The sequence below is a fragment of the Danio aesculapii genome, chromosome 7, assembly GCF_903798145.1.
Source record: "Danio aesculapii chromosome 7, fDanAes4.1, whole genome shotgun sequence".
Lineage (NCBI taxonomy): Eukaryota > Metazoa > Chordata > Actinopteri > Cypriniformes > Danionidae > Danio > Danio aesculapii.
This window is the reverse complement of record NC_079441.1, coordinates 23,666,920-23,674,182: the sequence shown is the minus strand read 5'-3', so window position 1 is coordinate 23,674,182 and position 7,263 is coordinate 23,666,920.

Sequence of the window (7,263 nt, the reverse complement as noted above, 5' to 3'; positions counted from 1 at the left end):
GAATGAACCGCCTGTTTAACATTAATAGGCTGCTAAAATGTAATGAAAAATAATACGCTATTGGAAATGAAATAAAATACTTTACAATACACCAATTGAAGTGTACGTTGTTTTAAAATAAACCGTTATATCAATTAAATCTGATATTCATTCATTAATTTTCCTTCGGCTTAGTCCGTTTTTTAATCTGGGGTCGCCAAAGCGGAATGAATGGCCAACTTATCCAGCATATGTTTTATACAGCGGATGCCCTTCCTGCTGCAACCCATCACTGGGAAACACCCACACACATTTATTCACGCAAATACACTATGAGCAATTTAGCTTATTCAATTCACCTACATCATATGTCTTTGGACTGTGGGGGAAACCGGAGTACCCGGAGGAAACCCATGCCAACACAGAGATAACATGCAAACTTCACACAGAAACGCCAAGTGACCCAGCCGGGACTTGAACCAGTGACCTTCTTGCTGTGAGGTGACAGTGCTAACCACTGAGCCACCGTGTCACCCCTACTTCTGATATCTAGGTAATTTATTAAATAATATTCTTCTTATTGTTGTTTCTCTCTGGCAAATGAGCTAAACGGGCAAAGACGTACAGCTCAGAGAGCATTTCACATCTTGATGAACTCTTGTTTGATGTGAGAGAATTAGCAGTGACGCAAGGTCGCCCTGAGGGGCCTGGAATTACCAGATTTATTCCAGAAGCCTATTAATGTGGATGGGTTGAAGGTGCTGGTTGATTCATGAAATGTTGCTATGGGGGATTTGTAAACTGCAGGGCTTTGCAAAATGGGCATAGCTTCCAAATTCACTGAAATATTGTTTCAGAGGAAGAGCCAGCTACTGCAATTTGATTAATGTTTATGAAGACAACCAGTCTTTGGAATAACAAACAAATCTTAATGAGGAAAGTTAAACGGGGAAAGCTTAAAATGAAACTTTTCATAACTGAAGTGTGAAGGGTCACCTATAGGGTAACGGCAATGTTTATGCTTTTTTACATCCATTATAAGGTTACACTTTATTTTAGACGCCTGTTGACAATAATAAAAATAACCACCTCAGCTAACCTCAGCTTATTAGCGAATTATCAGTTAAGGTTAGGGTTAGGGTTAGGTGTAAGGTCACGGTTAGTATAGAATACATTGAGATCACTTAGTCAATAGAAGTTTTTTTTCCAGGCACTGAGTTAGAGTTTGGGTTAGAGATAGGAGTTTGGTGTTTCAGCTTTATATTTATCTTAGGAAATGCTTATTTTACTACACCCCAGAACAAAATTATGTACTTTTTTTTCCCACAACATTTCATAAATGTATGTATTTTGAAGTGGAGAAATCATCAGCACATCAGGGATGTGATAGCAGTGAGTCAGAATGGGATATTCTTTTATCCTGGATAATGTCTGATGATGATGCAAAATGTAAATTACTTACATCGAACTTTAAGATATTCATTCATTCATTTTCCTTTGGCTTAGTCCCTTTAGAGGGTTCAGGGGTTGCAACAGCAGAATGAATTGCCAACTTATCCAGCATATGTTTTACACAGCGGATGCCCTTATAGCTGCAACCCAGTACTGGGAAATACCCATACACTCTCATGTTGACACACACACTATGGCCAGTATAGTTTATTCCAACACAATGTCATGGCAGTTCACTTTTTGATTTAGTGGCTAATTCGTATGAATTCATATGATCATATTCGTACAATTTTGTATGATTTGCTCATCCCCCAATGACGGTTGGGTTTAGGGGCAGGGTAGGGTGCCACGTCTCCTTTTTAAAAGCGTATAATTTTGTACGACTGAACTCGAATTAGCCACTAAACTGACAGAACATAAAATACATACATTTTCTCATGAGATCAGGCTGTTTATTCACCTATACTGCACGTCTTTGGACTAGGACTGGGCCAATAAACGATATCATATCGAATTGTGATAAAATTGTATTCGATAACGATGATAAGATCTGGACATTTTTATTCAATATTGATATAAGAGCCAAACGCACAGCAGCAATATGCGACAACTAGGACCATAACTAACTATCGCCCTACTTTGGATTGTGGGGCCCAGCTCTACTTTGGACCATATCGCTCAGCTCTACTTTGGACTGTGGAGGAAACACCTGCAGGAAACCCACACAAACACAGGGAGAACATGCAAACTCCACACAGAAATGCCAACTGACCCAGCCGGAACTCAAACCAGTAACATTCTTGCTGTGAGGTGACAGTGCTACCCACTGAGCCACCGTGACGCCACTTTAAGATATGAAGAGTTCAGATGCAAAAACCTCTAAATGCCATCTGAAATGTTCTACTAAAATGACAATTTTTGTCAGCCTCCTATGTTTATGTTCAGTTATTTCACTTTAAAGGTAATGTAAACTTATTCATCACTATAAAAGCTAAATTACTGAGCCTAAATGCTCGGTAAAATGCTAATTTTAGAAAAAAATATCAGATGGCTTTTAGAGGGTTTTGCATCTAAACTCTTCATATATTATTGTAAATTAAAACTTACATTTAGTTTACATCTGTCAGTTGTTTGTAAAGTAAATATTTTGTAAAAAGGTGAATGTTTAAGCCCATTGTGTATGAAATACTATGTGGACATTATCATATTTAAGTATCCCTGTCTGAATTAGAAAGGTCTGGTTATTACAAATTTTACCACACTTTGTCCTGTATCACATCTTTTTAATACAGTCTGTTTTATATTTAAATGTGTCAACACACATTGTGTTTATTTCTTTATGTTATATACTAGACTACATTAGATACTTTATTATCTTCACTTTTTTGAACGCTCAAATTATCTATAGTTGTCAGAATGGTTAAGAGCAGTGTTGGGGAAAGTAACTTTTTGAAAGTAATGCATTACAATATTAAGTTACTCTCGAAAAAAGTAAGTTGCGTTACTTAGTTACTTCTTATGGAAAGTAATGTGTTACGTTACTTTTGAGTTACTTTTTCATATCTGCCTTGATCTCTTTCAGAACTTGCATGGTATTTTTCTTTTCTCTGCATTTAATGATGCACTGTACAACTTACACCTTCATTTACCTTTAAAAATCTTTAAAAAATTTGAATGTTACTTTCTGAGAACTTGCTGATGCAATACATGCTGTATATACAGATACATTTGTTTGCTACTTTTGTTTTTTTTGTCTTATTAGTTTAGTAAAATCATCAAGACTATCCATTGAGACTATCCATTTTTCTTTCATGTTCAAAATAACGAGACTACTTCAATCACAGAAATGTAGGGCTCTGCCATCTTGGATTTTGTCTGTTCCCATGGGGAGCTCATTTGAGTGTGATACAATGTGATAATGCTAAGTTTAATTCAGCAAACTATTTTAGAGTATTAATTCATTTAAAAAGAATCTCAAATATTATTACTTATTTTTGAAGTAACTCGTTACTTTACCTGTTACTTGGAAAAGTAATATTATTACAGAACTTGTGTTACTTGTAATGTGTTACCCCCAACACTAGTTATGACTGACAACTTTTGGTAACACAACAAATTCTTTCTCACAAGTGAAGTACTTTTATTTTTTAATACATTAAAAATAAATTACAATTTTACTTTGACTCAAGTGAAATCAAAAAGCAGCACTTAAAAACCTTCACTGGAGTAATATCTTATTAGGGTTCTTAGTCCACCACTTCCTCTGGTAGACATTGCAAAGTTACAGTTGTCACCAGAAAGTCTAAATGGGAGCATCAAAATAATGCTTCCCAGTTAAAAACACCAGTACAGTTTTATAACATTTTACTCCATGACCCTGGGACCTTGTGACAAAGAATTATGCCCTTGTGTAAGCATTACCTAATTCAAAGTAGGCTTACATGCATATATGTTCTGGGCCAGACTTCTTAAATAAGACAAACAACGCTTCCATCTTTTAAACGGAGGTCACGTCAAATGAAAGTGCTGTGAGATTCTATTAGTATATTGTACACCTGTGGTCTATTAAAGTCAAACTGTAAATTGTATAGTGTACAACTTTTACTACCTATTCTACATTAAGTGCAGAAGAGACAGATTCACCGAGGTGCCTGTTCTGTGAGTGTAACATGACTCACTAGTGCTACTCATACACAATGAATCCTTCCTGAACTGGTGTACAATAATGAAGCTGAAGGAAATGACAGTGGAAATACAGTGACTAATCACCATTAGGCATGATTACAGCATAAATCAAAACCACACGTTCACAAATCATATATAAATAAAAACCATTAAAGGGAATGGTTCCGCATCCATATGCCCCAGACATAATCGCAAACTAAAACAAACTATGATTACTCATGTATTTACCAATGTAAACACCATTTGAATCAATTCATGAGAAAAAAAAGTGAATTCTGGAGAAGAACATGATTTACTTGCTGTTCATTTGTTTCTGATGGCTAACTAGTCACATTGAGGATAATCAGCTGTCTCTGTGATGCTCCTGATCCCTCAAATAGAGTTATACATATATGACAGATACTAGATAGTAGGTACACTGTTATCTGAAAATCATCAGCATAGCCCAGTTTGCTTTGATTACACAGAGCACAGCCGGAATATAAGGGTCACCGGGAGGTCTGATGGCTTTCAGCTGCTAATCTGGTTTGCATTACGGCTAGTGGACGCAGTTTAGCCACAACAGTTTACAGTACATTACCTGATATAGAGGCTGAATCATTGCGTTTGCCTATAAAAATCAAGCCAGGTCATTTCCAGTCTTTCCAAATGACATTTTAAGAGCTTGTAGCGTATATAACTGTAAGCAAACCCTATCAAACTGTAGCCCTGTAACCACTAGTGCATTAGCAAAGGGCTTAAAGAGCCCAGGTGAATCAGAGAGGACGGGTGCAAAAAGTTCCCCCAGTGTTGTCACTCGATGAAAGCATGTGTTAATTCTGGTCTTTCCCTTTCATTAGGGAGAAGGGGTACATGGCAGCATTCCATTAATGGGATGAGTATCATCACTGACAGACACACTCAAAGTAACTCTAAATGTCAGTGCAATTGTACAGTAAATAATACCTGGTAATTAACACAGTTTGCTTTTAAATTGCGTTATGGGATCTTAATCTGAACTTTTGGCAGTCAGGTCAATAGTAGACAAGAGAAAGATATTTACATTTGTATCTAGTGTTTAATCCGTCTAATTTGTCCACTTTAAACAACTTTTCTGATTTCTTTGAGTGAAGGGCTTTTGTATTTACACTCACTGGCCACTTTATTAGGTACACCTTACTAGTACCGGGTTGGACCTCCTTTTGCCTTAAGAACTGCCTTAATCCTTCATGGCATAGATTCAACAAGGTAATGGAAAATTCCTCAGAGATTTTGGTCTATATTGACGTGAAAGCATCATGCAGTTGCTGAAGATTTTTCGGCTGCACATCCTTAATGCGAATTTCCCATTCCACCACATCCCAAAGGTGCTCTATTGGATTGAGGATCTGGTGACTGTTGAGGCCATTTAAATATAGTGAATATATTGTGTCATGTTCAAGAAATCAGACTGATTTGATTCGCACTTTATGATATAACACGTTATCCTGCTGGAAGTAGCCATCAGAAGGTGGGTACACTGTGGTGTAATAATAGACACGGTGTAATAAATAGACATGGTCAGCAACAATGCTCAGGTAGCCTGAATCGAAATCGAAACTGATCAGACCAGGCAACATTTTTCCCAATAATCTGTTGTCTAATTTTGGTGAGCCTGTGCGAATTGTAGCCTCAGTTTCCTGTTCTTAGCTGACAGGAGTGACACCCGATGTGGTCCTCTGCTGCTGTAACCCATCCACCTTAAGGTTCAGAGATGCTCTTCTGCATTTTCGGACCATTCTCTGTAAACCCTAAAGATGGTTGTTCATGAAAATGGCAGTAGATCAGCAGTTTCTGAAATACTCAGATCAGCCCGTCTATCGCCAACAACGATGTCACGTTCAAAGTCACTTAAATCACCTTTCTTTCACTGATGCTCAGTTTGAACTGTAGCAGATCGTCTTGACCATGTCTACATGCATTGAGTTCATATTGATCAAAAGTACACTGTGGGGTACCACAAGTCTCAGTTCTTGCTCCCCTGCTTTCTACATTATTTATGCTCGCTGGTTCAAGCCTTGGCTGGATTAGTTAGCGTTTCTGTGTGGAGTTTGCATGTTCTCCCCACGTTCACGTGGGTTTCCTCCAGGTGCTCCGGTTTACCCCCCACAGTCCTGTATTATATAGGTGAATTGAATGAGCTAAATTGGCCGTAATGTAAGTGTGTGAATCTGTGTATGGGTGTTTCTCAGTGATGGGTTGCAGCTGGAAGGACATCCGCTACGTAAAACGTGCTGGATAAGTTGGCGGTTCATTCCACTGTGGCAACCCCAGATTAATAAAGGGACTAAGCTGAAAAGAAAATGAATGGATGAAAAGAATGTTCCAGAAGACAATGCAAAAACAATACAGAAAGGTACAGCTTTAATTTCTGCTCTCCTAGCTTTAAAATTATGCCAACTGTTATGAGCTGTCTAAATTAGTACTGAAAGGATAAAAGTACACTCATGCACTCATTGTGTTAACAACTGTGGTTACTAAAATGCAAAAAAGGAAAAACATAGTCTTTTTAAGCGCATTATAGGCATAATTTGGCTAATAATGAATGTTCTGTTAATAATTACTCGCCTTCATCACTTGAACCCCTTATGAAGGAAAAAAGAATTTATTAAAGAAATGTCATATAAATGTGGTCTTTTCAAGCTTTCCACTTTTCCATTGTATTGCTTCAGAAGACTTGGATTCTAGTGAGTGAGATCGGCAACATTTATGACATTTATTTATGATACCTTTAAACATCCTGTTTGCCGAAGCTGTGTGCAGTCTGTCAGAATGAATCAATGAATGTAGTTAAGAGGTTAGCAATTTGTTTTATTTATTTTGGTGTCTTGGTGTCAACTGAGTAAACACAATTAAGCCCAAAACCAGAGATGAAGGAACGGAGACCCAGAACTCCACACAACAGGAACTGCATAAATATCTTAAAACCCAAAATCACTGGGGATAAAAACTTTTGGAGCATTGTTTGTAATACAACTACAGCATCGCAAGTCACAAACGTGGTTCAAAAGGACATGTGTGCCCCACACCAACTCCAAACCAATGTTGCCTCTAGGTCCATCTGGGGTCAATTCAACAACAAGATGCAGAAAGTGTGTTTCACATTAACACTGTGAAGTTGTTTCTCAT